The sequence below is a fragment of the Giraffa tippelskirchi genome, chromosome 2 (genome assembly GCF_054371585.1).
Source record: "Giraffa tippelskirchi isolate mGirTip1 chromosome 2, T2T-mGirTip1v1.2.pri, whole genome shotgun sequence".
In the NCBI taxonomy this organism is placed as follows: domain Eukaryota; kingdom Metazoa; phylum Chordata; class Mammalia; order Artiodactyla; family Giraffidae; genus Giraffa; species Giraffa tippelskirchi.
This window is the reverse complement of record NC_137276.1, coordinates 81,484,587-81,505,232: the sequence shown is the minus strand read 5'-3', so window position 1 is coordinate 81,505,232 and position 20,646 is coordinate 81,484,587. Positions and strand designations below refer to the sequence as shown.

The window sequence follows — 20,646 nt, the reverse complement described above, 5'->3', positions numbered from 1 at the left end:
AAGAACATCTATTTTAGCAGGAGTTATGAAGTCATTGTTACCACTCCCACTTTAAGATGAGAAAACTGAGCCATGGGATGCTCTGGGAGTGGTTTTGCCTACTGTAATGCAACCTCTGTGACCTTATTTTAACTTCTTAAAACTTCAGCTTTCTTACCCCCTCACAGATATTAATTAATAAGGGAAGTTTTAGGGATTAAATAAGTTAAGTGCTTAATGAATTATAGCTGTTTCATTTTGTTACCTTTTTGTTAAGTATTCAAATCACTCTTTTGGGGCCTGTATGTTGTAAATAGCATATCTGGAAGTTTGCCAAGTAATATCATGGAGATGAAAACAAAGTACACGTGAGTGAGTGAGTGCAAGTCACTCAGTCGTGTCTGACTCTTTGGGGCCCCATAGACTATATAGTCCATGGACTTCTCCAGGCCAGAATACTGAAGTTGGTAGCCTTTCCCTTCTCCAGGGGATATTCCCAACCCAGGAATCGAACCCAGGTCTCCTGCATTGCAGGTGGATTCGTTACCAGCTGAGCCACAAGGGAAGCCCAAAGTACACGTAGCTATTCCATAATTTTCTTCAGTCACCCCAGGTAAACATAAAATTAAAGTAGAAATAGCGTGCTTGCTATGCAAATACAAATTCTAGCAGATCCTTTAGGCCAACAAACATTTTTACTCAGGTCTTCCATTTTAGAAAAGGTATTAAAAACACATTGTACAAAGTTGTATAAAGTATAGGACTAATTTTTGAGACCAAAACTGTATCCAGTAAGTCCCGCACATATAAACCTTCACGTTGCAAACTTTCAAAGCTTCAGACGTGCATCTAGTTCCAGCAGGGAACCAGAACCTGTGCCATCAAATGTCAGGCATTAGTGCAACTGCAGCATGCCCTCCCCTCTGTCTCCTATTGCTAACAATCCTTCAGCTCTACTGTCTCCTACCCCTCCCTCCTCCAGTCAGTAATTCTTGCCTGTTCACTCAATGCCAGCCCCTGTATGCCCACTATTGTACTACTATACTTTTCAAGGTACTGTGCATTCTTGATTGCTAAGTCTCTTCAGTCGTGTCCAATTCTTTATGACTCTATGAACCATGACCTGCCAGGCTCCTCTGTTCATGGGATTCTCCAGGTAACAAACCACTGGAGTGGTTTGCCATGCACTTCTTTAGGGGATCTTCCTAACCTAGGGATCAAACTTGTGTTTCATGTCTCCTGCATTAGTAGGCAGGTTCTTTACCACTAGCTCCACCTGGGAAGCCCTCAAGGCACTGTACTGTAAGATTAAAAATCTTTTCTTTATTTTTTGTGTTTGTTTTTCATGTATTATTTGTGTGAAAATATTATAAACCTATTACAGTACCATATAGTGATTGTGTTAGTTAGATACCTGGACTAACTTTTTGGGACTTACAAACTCACTAATAATAGAACTCATTTGTATGTAGGGGACCTATTATATAAAAGGAAACAAACAGAAACATTGTAAATAAAGCATTCAATGAATCAAGTGAAGAATGTAACAGATAGCATCTGTAGCAGAACAGACCAAGAAGAAGAAAGAGTAAATGACCTGGAGGATGAAAATAAAGAAATACTGCAGTTACCAGAGGAGGGGACACTTAAGATTAAAAGAGTGATGAAAGCCTATAAAAACTATCATATTCTATCAGAAACACAAATATCTGAATAATTGGGTTTCAGGATAGGAGAGGGAGACGGAGACAGGGAATTCATTTTAAGAAACTATATTTGAGAGCATCTCAGGCTTGGGGAAAGACTTAGACATACAAGTCCATGAAGCTAAAAGAATGCCTATTATCTCAATGAAAAAGACCTCTCCAAGATGCATTACAGTGAAACTGTCAAAAGTCAGTGAGAAAGAAATCATCCTACATTAAACTAGAGGGAAAGAAAGTAACCTACAAAGGGATCCCATTCAGCTATTAGTTGACTTCTCAACAGAAACTCTATGGGGCAGGAGAGGATGGAATGACATATTCAAAGTGTTGAGAAATAAAAATTGCCAGCAAAGAATACTTTATACAACAAGGTTGCCTTTCAGAAATCAAGGAGACATAAAGGCTTTCCCAGACAAAAGCTGAGGGAGTTCACCACCAATAGCCCTGACTAGAAAGGAATTCTTTAAGCTGAAATGAAAAGATGCTCATCAGCAACAAGACAACATACAAAAATACACACTACACTGGTGTTTTTTTCTCATACTGTTCGTGGACCACATTCTGTCAGACCTCTCCACCATGACCAGTCCGTCTTGGGTGGCCCCATACGGCATGGCTTAGTTTCACTGAGTTCAACAAGGCTGTGGTCCATGTGATCAGACTGGCTAGTTGTCCATGACTGTAGTTTCAGTCTGCCCTCTGATCCCCTCTCTCAGTGCCTACCGTCTTACCTGGGTTTCTCTTCCTTGGACGCGGGGTCATACTTCACGGCTGCTCCAGCTAAGTGCAGCTGCTGCTCCTTACCTCAGACGTGGGGTTTCACAATAAAATGTGGAAAATTCTGAAAGAGATGGGCATATCAGACCACCTGACCTGCCTCTTGAGAAACCTGTATGCAGGTCAGGAAGCAACAGTTAGAACTGGACATGGAACAACAGACTGGTTCCAAATAGGAAAAGGAGTATGTCAAGGCTGTATATTGTCACCCTACTTATTTAACTTATATGCAGAGTACATCATGAGAAACGCGGGGCTGGAGGAAGCACAAGCTGGAATCAAGATTGCCGGGAGAAATATCAATAACCTCAGATATGCAGATGACACCACCCTTTTGGCAGAAAGTGAAGAAGAACTAAAGAGCCTCTTGATGAAAGTGAAAGAGGAGAGTGAAAAAGTTGGCTTAAAGCTCAACGTTCAGAAAACTAACATCATGGCATCCAGTCCCATCACTTCATGGCAGATAGATGGGGAAACAGTGGCTGACTTTATTTTTCTGGGCTCCAAAATCACTGCAGATGGTGACTACAGCCATGAAATTAAAAGACGCTACTCCTTGGAAGGAAAGTTATGACCAACCTAGACAGCATATTTAAAAGCAGAGATATTACTTTGCCAGCAAATGTCTGTCTAGTCAAGGATATGGTTTTTCCCGTGGTCATGTATGGATGTGAGTTGCGGACTATATAGAAAGCTGAGTGCCAAAAAATTGATGCTTTTGAACTGTGCTACTGGAGAAGACTCTTGAGAGTCCCTTGGACTGCAAGGAGATCCAACCAGTCCACCCTAAGGGAGATCAGTCCTGGGTGTTCATTGGAAGGAATGATGTTGAAGCTGAAACTCCAACACTTTGGCCACCTGATGTGAAGAGATGACTCATTTGAGAAGACCCTGATGCTGGAAAAGATTGAGGGCAGGAGGAGAAGGGGATGACAGAGGATGAGATAGTTAGATGGCATCACCGACTCAATGGACATGGGTTTGGGTAGACTCCGTCAGTTGGTGGTGGATAGGGAGGCCTGGCGTGCTGCATTTCATGGGGTCGCAGAGTCGGACATGACTGAGCTTCTGAACTGAACTGATCACTGGTGTTAGAGAAACAAAGACAGTCTGATGCAGAGAAGTATTAGGGTGGTGTATCAATCACTTCACTGTAGTACAGAAGTGAAAGGAAGAAAATAGTAAAAGAATTATGTATGCTGAGTCTCTCAGTCTTGTATGACTCTTGCAACCCCATAGACTGTAGCCTGCCAGGCTTCTGTGTCCATGGGATTCTCCAGGCCAGAATACTGGAGTGGGTTGCTATTTCCTTCTCCAGGGGATCTTCCTGACCCAGGGATCGAACCCAGGTCTCCTGCATTGCATTCAGACTCTTTACCGACTGAGCTACAATGGAAGCCCATAAAAAGAATTCTAGACACTATAAATATAAATTATTAATGAACGCAGGACATAAAAAGAAGTAAATTGTATCATCAGTAATATAAAAGAGAGAAAAATTTGGATCCTTTATACGTTTGCAAAGATGAGTTGCTGTTAGCCTAAAATGGACTGTTCTATCTGTATTTTATGTAGTTTGCAAGGTTACCACAAAGGAAAAACCTAGAATGGATTCACAAAGACCAAGAAAGAGAAAACAAAGCATATCAACATGGAAAATAATCAATTTATGGATGTAGACATAGACAGAAGGAAAAAGAAACAATGGAAATAAAAAGTAATCAGAGAGGAGTTAATAAGATGGCATTAGTATGCCTTTGCATGTCAATAATTACTCTAAATGTAAATGGATTAAATTCACCATTCAAGAGTATCGAGCAGTTGGATAGATAAAAAAATAAGACCTAACTATACACTGCCTACAGGAGATCCATTTCAGATTTAAGAACACACGTAGATTCAAACTGCAGTTAGAATGATGTGCTACATTCCGTTTTTGAAGATAGGCAATTTGAGTGTTAGTTTTTTTCCCTGATAATACAGATCATCTCTCTAGAAATCTGTGAGGACTTTTACAGAATATATGATTCATTGTAGTTCTGCTTTCCTTCTTCTTCCTCTTTCTCCTCACCCTCCTCTCTAAACAAACCAGCAGGCAACTGAATAGTACAGCACATTATTGTCTATTCTTAATTTTGTAAATCTTGCCACATTTGTTATAAAATTAAACTCTTGACTCACTTCAGAGTTTGATGAGCAGGGTCCAATTGCTGAAGGAATAAAGTAAAATACAACTGAAAAGGAACACATTCCCAGATATTGTGGGATCACAATATCTTATATCCCTGAGTAATTGAGACTTTTTAAAAATGTAAACATTTAAATGAAAATGCAGTTCTTATCTGAATACCAATGCTTGTTATTCACACTTTTTGTTAGCACTTATCTGCTGTTAAGTCAACTACAAACGTAGTAGGTCAGAAACTGGTTGCTTTATGTATCACTGGGAAGTAAGAGATAGTGCTGAGTTATGAAAAAGTATATTAGAATTATTTGAGAAGTATTTAAGACTAGTGCTAAATTCCCTCCCTTCTGAACCACAGTCTTACCCTGATGCTATAAAACCACTATAGTGATGTGAAGTTGAGGTGTAACTGGTGTCTCTCAGGCCTATTGGGGCAGATACAAGGTTAAAAATTATATTCTCCGTGTTTATATATGTGTATAAATTTTAAATGACTTTCAGAAATGAATGCTTAGATGGATCCAGAATATGCAGACCCATATTTATACAGTGCATATAGACATAAGCCCACACACAAAATTCAGTGTCTATAAATATTTACCTAAATGAAAAATAGTGTTACAAATGCAGCTGGATTTTTTTCCATAAGTATGAGACACTGTGATTGTGAAGAAAGAAATATTTATATACTCTTTTTATTTGTAGTGAGTAAATTTCGCAGACCACAAATTTTAAAATGTGCCAACATGTAATGTTCTTCATTTGTTCTCTTTGGATTTAATTTCGTATTTAAACCCAATGGGCCTTGCAGCCAGAATGCAGCTTGTTAGTGAAAACCTAGTCCTAGTCTGTTCAGTGCAAACTCAATTGAAATCATTGTTTTCTGTGTTTATTCTCACCTTTATGTTTTGATTTCAAAGGCCATCTTCTGAAAGCAGTCTTTCTCTGCCTCCTTAAAATTGCAGCCTATTTAAAATTGTGCTTTCTCTCCTGTCCCCTTTTCTACTTGATTTTTTTCTGATGGTATTTAAATGTCATCTAACATACTATTATAATATGTTTATTTTGCTTACTGCCTTAGTCCTCATCTAAACATAATTATCTATAAACATAGATTGTTTATCCATGCTATTCAATGATGTATCATTAGTTCCTAGAACAGGACCTGAAACATTCAAGCACAGGATAAATATTTGTTGTTAAGTTTGAATTCAAAGTTTACCCCCTTCTTATTCCCAGGGCTATGTATCTTTGGGTCACTCACCTGATGGGGAGGAAACGTTGAATCCTTGAACATTCTCATTTGAGTTTGCTGTCAGGAACTGAATTACATCAAAGAAAACCAGAGCCAGACAGAAGTTAAAGGCATAAAGACAAGTTTTATTCCAGAACTATTACAATAGGGGAAGAGAAACCTCAGTAGTCATACACTGGGTTGGCCAAAAAATTCGGGTTTTTCCATGAGATATTATGGAAAAACTCGAATGAATTTTTGGGAAACCCAATACAACAAGGACAAGTGGGGATTTGTAGACAGGACCAGAGTTAGGGGTCAGTGGATGGAAAATTACTAAGAGGAAACATCAAGGAAAAAGGGGATTCTGGTAAAACAAACTTTGTAGGATTGTTGCTAATGGCAGATCAGAGTGATAGGATGTGAAAGGTGGGGGATGAGGAATGTGATCGGATAGCATGAGTGGGGGATTTCCACCAAGCTGACCTAAGCAGGAGTCTTGCTAAAACTGGACTAAGCAAAACAAGGTCAAAGCCTATGGTCAGAAGCCAGGTCAGAAAGATGATTCAGAGGAGCTTGAGTCAGGTTTGGTCAAAGGAGATTCTTTATTAATTGTCTGAATTTACCTCTTCTGACATCTTACTGATTTTGAGTGGCCTTCGCCTGCAGCTGCTTGACGTAATATTTTGGTTTCCCAGCCAGAGATTAAAGTCAGGTCCCAGGGGTGAAAGCACTGAGTTCTAGCCACAGACCAGTGTCCAGTGTGACAGGGTCCCTGACCCATTAGCTTTGTTGAAATGAATTCCCACAAAGAGACAGGAGACAGAAAGTAGTGAAACAAAGTGTTTATTAGGACAAAAAAGGTACATGTGAATATACTCACAGGACCGGGTCAGAGAGTCACGCCCTCTGGGTAGTTTGAATCACTTTTATGGAGCATTTCTTCTGGATTTCCTCTAAACAGTCCTCTTGCTTTGCCTAGCTCTGGGTCCATCTGTAGTATTTCTCAGGATCCTCCCGTGTGTGTGTGTGTGCTCATCTCTTAGCCAAGATGGATTCTAGTGGGTAGGTTAACATCACTGTGGAGAAGGCAATGGCACCCCACTCCAGTGTTCTTGCCTGGAGAATTCCAGGGACGGCAGAGCCTGGTGGGCTGCCGTCTGTGGGGTTGCACAGAGTCGGACACGGCTGACGTGACTTAGCAGCAGCAGCAGCAGCAGTAACATCACTGACTATGGAGTTATATCCCTTCCTTTTTTATCTCCAAGGAGCCCTTCTGTGCATATATAGTCAGGAAGGTCTCCTTGACTTTGAGAATGAGGAAACTGTAGTCGCTTTATCTTTTATCTGGACAGGGCTCAGCACCTCTAAATATCCTCCTACTGTTGTCCTAATGTTGACGTATCTGTCCACAGGGGACAAACTCCAGCTACTCAGCTTGGGGTCCATCTATCCCCTGCCTCATTTTTGGATGCATGTTTTCCTGCCTGATCTTTGGACCACACACTGAATCTTTCTTCCTCATCTCTTTTGAGTTCTCCATGTCCTTGCTCTGCTTTCACCTCCACTCAGGCCTCTTTTGGAGGTTGGAAACCTAGGAATACTGTCTTGGCAACTTGAATACTTTAGTCTCTTGGCAGAGGGTGGAGGGAAGGTTGCCTGGCAGCCTAGTGTTGGTTTGGTGCCAAATCTGTTCTCCTGAATCTGTGCTGCACAAGGGATTGGGTGTGGGAGATTCTGGAAACTGGCCATTCTCCTGGGTCTAATCTGGTTAGTAAGCCAGAAGCTCCCTTGACTGTGGTATCTATCTGGTCTCCATCTGGGCAAGCGGGTGGAGGATGCTGAATTCCTCTAATTCTCTCCTCCTCTAGGCTCTGAAACCTTCATCTAGCACATCATGTCCTTGCTCTTTTAATATTGAAAAGTAGTGCTATTCATATCAGAAGGCCTTTCTCTAAATACTGTTGTCTCTGCTATGACTTTTCAAAGCCTGTTCTAAAAATCCAAAAGCCAAGAATGGCTTTTTTGGTCTTTCTTGAAATGATCCTCTCTTGGTTTGTTTCAAAGGGGCTATGGAGTACAAGAAGAACTTGGAGTAAAAAAGGGATTAAAGATGGTGGAGGCACAGGTCATGTCAATGGCTAAGCTCTGAGCTCCCAGTTCAGGGAGCCTGGGTTCAATCCTTGGTCAGGGAGATAGATCCCATGTGCTGCAACTGAGACCCAATGCAGCCAAATCAGTTCAGTTCAGTTCAGTTGCTCAGTCGTGTCTGACTCTTTGCGACCCCATGGACTCAGACTTCCCTGTCCATCACCAACTCCTGGAGCTTGCTCAAACTCAGGTCCATCAAGTTGGTGATCTCATCCAACCATCTTATCCTCTGTCATCTGCTTCTTCTCCTGTCTTCAGTCGTTCCCAGCATCAGGGTCTTTTCCAATGAGTCAGTTCTTTGTATCATGTGGCCAAGGTATTGGAGCTTTAGCTTTAGCATCAGTCCTTCCAATGAATATTCAGGGTTGATTTCCTTAAGGATTGACTGGTTTGATCTCCTTGCAGTCCAGGGAACTCTCAAGAGTCTTCTCTAATACCACAGTTGAAAAGAATCAATTCTTCAGCACACAGCCTTCTTTATGGTCCAGCTCTCACATCCATACATGACTACTGGAAAAACCATAGTTTTGATTAGATGGACCTTTGTAAAGTCAAAGTAATGTCTCTGCTTTTTAATATGCTATCTAGGTTTGTCATAGCTTTTCTTCAAAGGAGTAAGCATCTTTTAATTTCATGGCTGCAGTCACCATCTGTATTGATTTTGGAGCCCAAGAAAATAGTCTGTCACTGTTTCCATTTAGTGACAGCCAAATAAATAAGTAAATAAATACTTTTTAAAAGTATAAGTAAAGAGAAGAAGTGAAGTAGTAGAAGAAACAGATCTCTTCTAATTTCCCAAAAGTAGTAGAAGAAGCAGATTCCTTCTAATTTCTCAACTGAAATTATTCTTCTGTATTTGTTTTCTGGAGAAGGTTTTTTGTTTTTTTTTTAATATTCTCTGTCTCCTTTCTTTGAGAATGTCAGCGCAGCACCATTTTTAGTAGCTGTGCTTCTAGCAAAACTTGTTCTGAATATCTGTGGTGTGCAGTCATCTGAGATTTTCCCATTTGTTCCAAGGTACATGGAGGACTGATTTGGTTTTGAAATTTACAGCTAACATCCACTGAACTTGGACATAATCTTTTCATGTTTACTGTGCATCTTTCACAATGTAATGACTTCCAAGCTTCATTTACTCTGATTCAAACTAAACAAGTAAGCTTGAGAGGTGGGAGAGGCTGGAAAAACAGAAGAGGCTTATCCTTAGTGTTTTTGGTATTCTGCCACATTTTTGTTGCACTACTTTAATTGGCCCTTTAGTGATATTATACTGAACACTTTAAAAAAAAAACTCATTTAGAATTCCTGCTTGGGGAAAAAATGTGGATCAGGTGGGAATGAAGCACAGAATTGAATTGCTGCTTCATATGACAGTTCACCCCTGGGGCCAAGTATTATCAGTTGTTTGTTTACATCTTTGGTAATTCGATGCAAATTAAACTGGCAGTTTGTCAGTCCTCCCCACCACCCACCCTACCCGTATCCCACTCACCAGGCAAAGAAGTTTTTAAAAAGAAATTTAGCTCTAAGGAAACTGATGCTCAGAGAGTTTATGTGATTTATTAATCTCACTTTAAAAAAATATTTATTATATATTACATCAAATTAAACTAACAGCTAGTAACTAGAAAAGAACTTTGATACTTTGAAAATGACTGTATTGAATGTATTTGTTTACTACCATATATATTCTTCATAACCTAAATTTGCAAAATGATTGATGATATTACATCTTAGAGTATGAAAGTAAAGGAAGTTAAAAACTACACCTACTAGACAAATACATGATAGAAGAAAGAGGTCTATTGACTGATTCTGGCAGAATTTTCCCTGAAAGCTTGAAAAGGTAGGATATACTACATAAATGTCTTTAATATGAGCTAAGTATGTTTTGTATTAATGTAATTATTAATGACATGCCTTTTCCCTAGTATTTGGGCTACAAAATTCCATTTCCCAAGAATTGTAGCAATCTTTCCTTTATTTCTTTTAAATTTCTGAAAATCAATCTGAAACTTTACTTGGAATCATTTAGCTTCCAAGATTCACTTTGATTGCATTTTATTCAAAAGCTTCGTTCTTTGTCCTTTTCCAATCACAAAAAAAGAAAATAGTTTCTATTAGTAATTGGTTGATCTTTATGTACCTAATTAGATTGTATTAATAAGATGAAATGGGCATGATTTGCTAAAGTACACTTATGTACTTTTAAAAATCTCATTTAGGTATAGTGATTTTGATTCTTACTTTGTCATGTCCTGTGAATGATTTTGTAAGTCATGATTGATGCCACTAATAAAAGCATTCATGATGTCACCATTTTTAACATACTGAAGTTGAAGTCTTAATTTCAAAGATATTTGTATTTAATTTTTACTGTAAAAGATGAAGTACAACAGTGTGGAAATAAGGTTCAGGTGAAATGGGAATTAATAACTTTAATTTGAATGGGATTATTCCCCATTTAAAAGAACTACTTGAAACTTGAAATTCTTTCTTACACAAGACTATGAAGGAAAGCTGGTAGAATGAATTGTAATATACATCTGAAAATGAATGTGAACTAGTTATTGGGTCATTTCAAATCAATAGATGCAAATAAATCTCCATAGGCTTTCACTGTGATTGCAAACTAAAGCAACTCTAATAGATATTATATATAGTGAGAGAAAAATTTAGAAAGTAAAGAGAAATGCTATGCCAGAATTATGGCATGTACATATAGTGTATGTCATACTACTCTACAGACACACAGTAGAATGTGTAGTTCTACTGTAGACTAGTAGAATTTATCTGTAAGTTTTTATAGAAAACACCCTTCAAAAATTACTATTTGACATTGCTGACAAGTCTACCATTAGAATTGATCACAGGAGAAGTATCTATCCTCTTTTAGAAAACATATATCACTCACTAAGGTGGCATAGGCTGTAATCAATTCTTCACAGAGTACCTTCAAAACTTGACCATGTCTGTGACAGCTAGGAGAGATCAGGACCACGGGAAAATTAGAGAAGAAAGAGAATTATGTGCTGAGTGACACTGGGGAAATTCAGAAAGGGGTGAGCAACAGAAGTGGGAAGGGGTTGAGTACAAAAGACCAAGTTCTTTATCATTGCCCCCAACTCTTCTTCCAGCAAATAATGTTAAACTTGGAAATTAGGTGATTCTGGGCTTGATCACCTCTTGGTACATTTGAAATATATTGAGTGCTTTCTTGAAGAAAATATTTTCCAAGTGAGAACTTGAATATAGACTGTGCTTACAGTTGACAGATTTGCCCATCTAAACATACAGATTCTATAAAAGGCAGTGATTTGTATGAGTGATTAAAAAATCCAACATGGCTTCTTTATAGAAAAATTAAGAAAATGTATTGTTAATTACCCAAATATGCAGAGTTCTGATTTAAAACAGAACAAAATTTCATGTCAATAAATTCAACTGTGGATGTAAATAAAGTGACATAAGGTAATAATTAGCCACAATTTTTGCAATTGCCAGACCAATCTGATCTACTTAAACAAAACAAAATATTCTTTAAGAGTTCTGCCTATAGATAAATCATTTATAAAATGCAATATGTCTTATAATAAAGTAGAAGTTATTTAAGGTAAAGTCAACTTTATTCAACCTTAAATTATCTATTTCTGTCATATGCAGATTCAGTCAGCAGATTTTTATTGAATATCTACCACATATCAGGCACTATCTTAAGTTTTCTCCCTGATATTAAGGAGCTTACCTTTTAATTTGGCTAGCCATAAGCCAGAATAAGTAGAAGAATAAGGATTATTTATAGTTTTATGTTAGATCATTTTCTCACGTTCTGGTCATTTTTTTTAACTTAGCGTAATTATCTGGCAATTACGCTAAGTTAAAAAAAATGACCAGAACGTGAGAAAATGATCTAACATAAAACTATAAATAATCCTTATTCTTCTACTTATTCTGGCTTATGGCTAGCCAAATTAAATCTGGCAAGGAGAAGGCAATGGCACCCCACTCCAGTACTCTTGCCTGGAAAATCCCATGGACGGAGGAGCCTAGTAGGCTGCAGTCTATGGGGTCGCTAGGGGTCCGACACGACTGAGTGGCTTCACTTTCACTTTTCACTTTCATGCATTGGAGAAGGAAATGGCAGCCCACTCCAGTATTCTTGCCTGGAGAATCCCAGGGACGGGGGAGCCCGGTGGGCTGCCGTCTATGGGGTCGCACAGAGTCGGACACGACTGAAGCGACTTAGCAGCAGCAGCAGCAATTATCTGGCAAATTTTCTTTACTTTGTTTGCACCAAAGGAGAATATTTGAGATGAAGATGCATATCTCTTTATATTCATTTTGTACATAAAGTGAGTCCTTTCGAAAACTATAGATTAAAAGGCTGTTCTCTGCCAGGTACTCTTCTAAGTATAATGATAATTAGAAAAATGGATCAGAAGCAGATCCTGACCCCAAGACATAGTTGATGGTAGGGGACAGAACGGTGACAAAGAATGAAAGAGCACCAGCTGTATAATAGGCTTTGTGCCAATCTCTCTAATAGATGAGACAGATGTCTCTCTGTGTTTGTGTGTGTGTGTGTAGCAGTCATATTGCCCTATGTGTGTGCAACATTTCATATTTTCTTTCTTTTTAAAATTTTATTATGTATTTATTTACTTTTAGCTGCATGGACTCAATGGCACATGGGCTTCAGTAGTTGGGGCTCGCAGGCTCTAAAGCATAGGCTCAGTAGCTGCGGCAAACGGGCTTAGTTGCCCTGCAACATGTGGGGTCCTCCCAGAACAGGGATGGAACCTGTATCTGTTGCATTAGCAGGTGGATTCTTTTCTTTTTTTTAATTATTTTATTTTCTATTTTTTAACTTTGCAATATTGTATTTGTTTTGCCATACATTGACATGAATCCACCATGGGTGTACATGTTTTCCCCTTCCAGAACCCCCCTTCCACCTCCCTCCCCATCGCATCCCTCCAGGTCATCCCGGTGCACCAGCCCCAAGCACCCTGTATCATGCATTGAACCTGGACTGGCGATTCATTTCACATATGATAATTTACATGCTTCCATGCCATTCTCCGATATCATCCCGCCCTCGCCCTCTCCCATAGAGTCCATAATACTGTTCTATTTATCTGTGTCTCTTTTGATGTTTCGCATACAGGGTTATCTTTACTGATTGACTAAATACCATATGTATGTGTTAGTATACTATATTGGTGTTTTTCTTTCTGGCTTACTTCACTCTGTATAATAGGGTCCAGTTTCATCCACCTCATTAGAGCTGATTTGAATATATTCTTTTTAATGGTTGAGTAATATTCCATTGTGTATATGTACCACAGCTTCCTTACCTTATCCATTCATCTCCGGATGGGCATCTAGGCTGCTTCCATGTCCTAGCTATTATAAACAGTGTTGCGATGAATATTGGGGTGCACGTGTCTCTTTCAAGTCTGGTTTCCTCAGTGTGTATGCCCAGCAGTGGGATTGCTGGGTCATATGGCAGTTCTATTTCCAGTTTTTTGAGGAATCTCCATACTGTCCTCCATAGTGGCTGTACTAGTTTGCATTCCCACTGACATTGTAAGAGGGTTTTCTTTTCTCCACACCCTCTCCAGCATTTATTGCTTGTAGGCTTTTGGATAGCAGCCATTCTGACAGGTGTGAAATGGTACCTCATTGTGGTTTTGATTTGCATTTCTCTGATAATGAGTGATGTTGAGCATCTTTTCATGTGGTTGTTAGCCATCTGTATGTCTTCTTTGGAGAAGTGTCTGTTTAGTACTTTGGCCCACTTTTTGATTGGGTCGTTTATTTTTCTGGAATTGAGCTGCAGGAGTTGCTTGTATATTTTTAAGATTAATTGTTTGTCCGTTGTTTCATTTGCTATTATTTTCTCCCATTCTGAGGGCTGTCTTTTCACCTTGCTTATAGTTTCCTTTGTTGTGCAAAAGCTTTTAAGTTTACTTAGGTCCCATTTGTTTATTCTTGCTTTTATTTCCAATATTCTGGGAGGTGGGTCATAGAAGATCCTGCTGTGGTTTATGTCAGAGAGTGTTTTGCCTATGTTTTCCTCTAGGAGTTTTACAGTTTCTGGTCTTACGTTTAGATCTTTAATCCATTTTGAGTTTATTTTTGTGTATGGTGTTAGAAAGTGTTCTAGTTTCATTCTTTTACAAGTGGTTGACCAGTTCTCCCAGCACCACTTGTTAAAGAGATTGTCTTTTCTCCATTGTATATTCTTGCCTCCTTTGTCAAAGACAAGGTGTCCATAGGTGCGTGGATTTATCTCTGGGCTTTCTATTTTGTTCCAATGATGTGTATTTCTGTCCTTGTGCTAGTACCATGCTGTCTTGATGACTGTGGCTTTGTAGTAGAGCCTGAGGTCAGGCAGGTTGATTCCTCCAGTTCCATTCTTCTTTCTCAAGATTGCTTTGGCTATTCGAGGTTTTTTATATTTCCAAACAAATTGTGAAATTATTTCTTCTAGTTCTCTGAAGAATACCATTGGAAGCTTGATAGGGATTGCACTGAATCTATAGATTGCTTTGGGTAGTATACTCATTTTCACTATATTGATTCTTTCGATCCATGAACACGGTATATTTCTCCATCTATTCACGTCCTCTTTGATTTCTTTCACCAGTGTTTTATATTTTTCTATATATAGGTCTTTTGTTTCTTTAGGTAGATATATTCCTAAGTATTTTATTCTTTTTGTTGCGATGGTGAATGGGATTGTTTCCTTAATTTCTCTTTCTGTTTTCTCATTGTTAGTGTATAGGAATGAAAGGGATTTCTGTGTGTTAATTTTATATCCTGAAATTTTACTATATTCGTTGATTAGCTCTAGTAATTTTCTGATGGAGTCTTTAGGGTTTTCTGTGTAGAGGATCATGTCATCTGCAAACAGTGAGAGTTTTACTTCTTCTTTTCCAATCTGGATTCCTTTTATTTCTTTTTCTGCTCTGATTGCTGTGGCCAAAACTTCCAAAGCTATGTTGAATAGTAGTGGTGAGAGTGGCACCCTTTTCTTGTTCCTGATTTTAGGGGAAATGCTTTCAGCTTTTCCCCATTTAGGATAATGTTTGCTGTGGGTTTGTCATATATAGCTTTTATTATGTTGAGGTATGTTCCTTCTATTCCTGCTTCGTGGAGGGTTTTTATCATAAATGGATGTTGAATTTTGTCAAAGGCTTTCTCTGCATCTATTGAAATAATCATATGGTTTTTATTTTTCAATTTGTTTATGTGGTGTATTACATTGATTGATTTGTGGATATTAAAGAATCCTTACATTCCTGGGATAAAGCCCACTTGGTCATGATGCATGATCTTTTTAATATGTTGTTGGATTCTGTTTTCTAGGATTTTGTTAAGGATTTTTGCATCTATGTTCATCAGTGATATTGGCCTGTAGTTTTCTTTTTTTGTAGCATCTTTGTCAGGTTTTGGTATTAGGGTGATGCTGGCCTCATAGAATGAGTTTCGAAGTTTACCTTCCTCTGCAATTTTCTGGAAGAGTTTGAGTAGGATAGGTGTTAGCTCTTCTCTAAATTTTTGGTAGAATTCAGCTGTGAAGCCATCTGGTCCTGGGCTTTTGTTTGCTGGAAGATTTCTGATTACAATTTCAATTTCCATGCTTGTGATGGGTCTGTTGAGATTTTCTATTTCTTCCTGGTTCAGTTTTGGGAAGTCATACTTTTCTAAATATTTATCCTTTTATTCCAAGTGGTCCATTTTATTTGCATATAGTTGCTGATAATAGTCTCTTATGATCTTTGTATTTCTGTGTTGTCTGTTGTGATCTCTCCGTTTTCATTTCTAATTTTGTTGATTTGATTCTTCTCCATTTGTTCCTTGATGAGTCTGGCTAATGGCTTGTCAATTTTATTTATCTTCTCAAAGAACCAACTTTTGGCTTTGTTGATTTTTGCTATGGTCTTTTTTGTTTCTTTTGCATTTATTTGTGCCCTAATTTTTAAGATTTCTTTCCTTCTACTAACCCTGGGGTTCTTCATTTTTTCCTTTTCTAGTTGCTTTAGGTGTAAAGTTAGGTTATTTATTTGGCTTTTTTCTTGTTTCTTGAGGTGAGCCTGTATTGCTATGAATCTTCCCCTTAACACTGCTTTTACCATGTGCCATAGGTTTTGGGTTGTTTTGTTTTCATTATTTTTCGTTTCTATGCATATTTTGATTTCTTTTTTGATTTCTTCTGTGATTTGTTGGTCATTCAGCAGTGTGTTGTTCAGCCTCCATATGTTGGAGTTTTTAATTGTTTTTTCCTGTAATTGACATCTAATCTTACGGCATTGTGGTCAGAGAAGGTGATTGGAATGATTTCAACTTTTTTTAATTTACCAAGACTAGATTTATGGCCCAGGATGTGATCTATTCTGGAGAAGGTTCCGTGTGCACTTGAGAAAAAGGTGAAATTCATTGTTTTGGGGTGAAATGTCCTATAGATATCAATGAGGTCTAACTGGTCTATTGTATCATTTAAAGTTTGTGTTTCCTTGTTAATTTTCTGTTTAGTTGATCTGTCCATAGGTGTGAGTGGGGTATTAAAGTCTCCCACTATTATTGTGTTATTGTTAATTTCCCCTTTCATATTTGTTAGCATTTGCCTTACATATCTTCTTCTTGGATTGATCCTTTGATCATTATGTAGTGTCCATCTTTGTCTCTTTTCACTGCCTTTGTTTTAAAGTCTATTTTATCTGATATGAGTATTGCGACTCCTGCTTTCTTTTCGTCTCTATTTGCATGAAATATCTTTTTCCAGCCCTTCACTTTCAGTCTATATGTGTCCCTTGTTTTGAGGTGGGTCTCTTGTAGACAGCATATATAGGGGTCTTGTTTTTGTATCCATTCAGCCAGTCTTTGTCTTTTGGTTGGGGCATTCAACCCATTTACATTTATGGTAATTATTGATAAGTACGATCCTGTTGCCATTTACTTTATTGTTTTGGGTTTGAGATTATACACTCTTTCTTTGTTTCCTGTTTAGAGAAGACCCTTTAGCATTTGTTGGAGAGCTGGTTTGGTGGTGCTGAATTCTCTGAGCTTTTGCTTGTCTGTAAAGCTTTTGATTTCTCCTTCGTATTTGAATGAGATTTTTGCAGGATACAGTAATCTGGGCTGTAGATTATTTTCTTTCTTCACTTTATGTATGTCCTGCCATTCCCTTCTGAACTTAAGAGTTTCTATTGAAAGATCAGCTGTTATCCTTATGAGAATCCCCTTGTGTGTTATTGGTTGTTTTTTCCTTGCTGCTTTTAATATTTGTTCTTTGTGTTTGATCTTTGCCAATTTCATTATTGTGTGTCTTAGGGTTTCGTCTTGGGTTTATCCTGTTTGGGATTCTCTGGGTTTCTTGGACTTGGGTGATTATTTCCTTCCCCACTTTAGGGAAGTTTTCAACTATTATCCCCTCGAGTATTTTCTCATTGTCTTTATTTTTGTCTTCTTCATCTGGGACTCCTATGATTCATATGTTGGTGCGTTTAACATTGTCCCAGAGGTCCCTGAGGTTGTCCTCACTTCTTTTAATTCTTTTTTCTTTTTCACTTATTTCTATCATTCTATCTTCTATCTCACTTATCCTATCTTATGCCTCTGTTATTCTACTGTTGGTTCCCTCCAGAGTGTTTTTGATCTCATTTATTGCATTATTCATTATATAATTACTCTTTTTTATTTGTTCTAAGTCCTTGTTAATCCTTTCTTGCATCTTCTCAATCCTTGTCTCCAGGTTATTTATCTGTAACTCCAATTTGTTTTCTAGATTTTGGATCATTTTCATTATCATTATTAGGAATTCTTTATCAGGTAGTTTCCCTATCTCTTCCTCTTTTGTTTGATTTGGAGGGCATTTATCCTGTTCCTTTGCCTGCTGCGTATTTCTCTGCCTTTTCATCTTGTTTATATTGCTGTGTTTGGGGTGGCCTGTTTTCTGGCAGTTTGTGGATCCTCTTTATTGTGGAGGTTCCTCACTGTGGGTGGGATTAGATGGGTGGCTTGTCAAGGTTTCCTGGTTGGGGAAGCTTGTGTCGGTGTTCTGGTGAGTGGAGCTTGATTTCTTCTCTCTGGAGTGCAATGAAATGTCCAGTAATGAGTTTTGAGATGTCAGTGGGTTTGGTGTGACTTTGAGCAGCCTGTATGTTGAAGTTCAGGGCTATGTTCTTGTGTTGCTGGATAATTTGCATGGTATATCTTACTCTGGGACTTGTTCTCCCTTGGGTGGTGCTTTGTTTCAGTGTAGTTATGGAGGCGTTTGATGAGCTCCTCCCGTTTAATGCTTCCTGGATTCAGGAGTTCTCTGTTGTTCTCAAGATTTGTACTCAAGTCTCCTGTCTCTGGTTTTCAGTGTTATTCTTACAGTAGCCTCAAGACTTCTCCATCTATGTAGCAGTGATGATAAAACATGTAGGTTAATGGTGAAAGGTTTCTCTGCAGTGAGGGACACCCGGAGAGGTTCACAGAGTTACATGGAGAAGAGAAGAGGGAGATGGGATATAGAGGTAGCCAGGAGGAGAAGAGGGGAATAAAAAGGGGACAGAGCAAGCTAGCCAGTAATCACTTCCCTATGTGCTCTCCACTGTCTGGATCTCTCAGAGATGTTCATGGAGTTACACAGGAAAGAGAAGAGGGAGGAAGGAGACAGAGGTGGCCTGGAGGAGAAAAGGGGGACTCAAAAGAGGAGAGACAGATCCAGCCAATAATCAGTTCTCTAAGCGTTCGCCACAGCCCAGAACACACAAAGAGATTCACAGAGTTGGGTAGAGAAGAAAAGGGGGAGTGGGAAGATGGAGGTGACTTGGTGGAGAAAAAGTAGAGCTAAAAGGAGGAGAGAGCAATCAAGCCAGTGATCTCGTTCCCACGTAAAAATGGGTGCTGAAGATTGGGTTCTTGAAGATACAAAGTTGATACCAAATACTAAAAAGCAAAGATTAAAAATCTAGAGTAGAGGTTAGGTTCTCAAAAATACCAAATTAAAAAAGGAGAAAGAAAAGAAGAAAAAAAAGAAAAAAACAGAAAAAAAACCCACCAAAGTCACAAAAATTATAATATATATATATATATATATACATATATATATGAAGTTTACTTTAAAAATGTCATAAAAAAGAAAAAAAATAGAGTCTTTTTTTTTTGCAAGGTTATAGTAGGTTTAAAAAATGAAAATTGAAGGAGTAATAGGGGACTTAAAATAAAAATAAAATAAGAAAATAAAATTTAAACAAAAATAACAAAAAGTTTTAAAAATTTAAAAAATGATACTAGTAAAAATATATCTTGGTCTTTTTCTGGAGCTGTTATGGACTGTGTGGGGTCAGTTCATTTTTAGATAGTTCCTTTGTCCAGCTTGTACTTCTCAAGGCCTCTAGGCCCCTTCCTATGTAGTTGATGCTAATTACAGGGTTGTAATCTGTTGCATCTGTCACTTCCAAAGTAAATCCTTCTGTTTCTTTTTTCTTCTTCTGTTTGCTGGTCTCTTCAGTGTCTAATTTCCGCCCTGACACAAGATGGGCGGTGGTGGTCACTTTTTTTTTTTTTTTTTAAATCTCACTTGTTCAATCGTGCTGTGAGGAGGGAGGAACACTGCAAACAAATCTCACTGGCGTGTGCTCACAATGTTTCAGGCACTCTGGGTTTGCCCTGCTCATGGAGTGTGTGCTTTCCCAGTCTACACTGCTCAGGCTCTAGGTTGCACTGCCGGGAACTGTCTGAAGCCGCCCCTGGGGTTGCCTGTATTTCCCAGGTCTAAGCCGCTCAGGTTCTGGTTCCCAGGTACTTCACAAAGGCGCAGACTTGGTTGAGCCTGGATTTTGTGCCCTTCCCAGGTCCAAGCGCGGTCAGGGGCTGCACCTTTTTCCCTTCCCCTGACCCACCCGCTCGGTTTTCTGGGTATACAACGGGCGCAGCTTCCCAGGTGTGCCATGCTATCCCCTGGGGAGCTGATCTCTGGCTGCGACCCTCTCGGCAGGTGTCGCCCCTCCAGAGTCCCAGGCAATCCTGCTTAGCAGCGAGGTCTGTTTGCAGTTTGGTATAGAATGCCTCTCTGGGGCCCTGATTCCACCCTTCCGGCTCTCACTGCACTCCCCTTCCTTTCTCCTGCTGGGGATGGGCCGGTCTGCGGCTGGTTTACTCTGCTCAGTCCTTTGTTCTGTGAGCTGACCTGGTAGTGTCTTAGGTTAGGGCTTTTCACGGGAAAGCTATCCCACGGTCTAGGTTGCTGTCTCAATCTAGTTCCCTCAAATTGCCCGCGGGGCATTCAGGCTCAGTCCTAACCCAAAGCATTGTGGCCCGCCCCTCCCTGCCCGGTTTCTGCTTACTAGTTGGGGAAGCGCATGTCTGGGCTGTGCACCCGTGCCCGCTGGGAATTGCTGCTAGGTACCTAAACCACGGGGTTTAATAATTTATTTATTTTTCCTCCCGGTTATTTTGCCCTTTGCGATTCCAAGGCTCGCCATAGACCCGCTGGAGAGAGTGTTCACTGGTGTTTAGAAACTTCTCTCTTTTTTAAAACTCCCTTCCTGGGATGGATCTCCGTCCCTACCTCTTTTGCCTCTGTTTTTATCTTTTATATTTTGTCCTACCTCCTT

At 39.1% G+C, this 20,646-nt stretch overlaps 1 protein-coding gene across 1 annotated transcript in view; it reads left to right on the top strand.

The window, feature by feature from the left end:
- Nucleotides 1–20,646, top strand: part of RYR2 (ryanodine receptor 2) — an 849,571-nt gene that overhangs the window by 489,331 nt on the left and 339,594 nt on the right. The window lies entirely within an intron of this gene.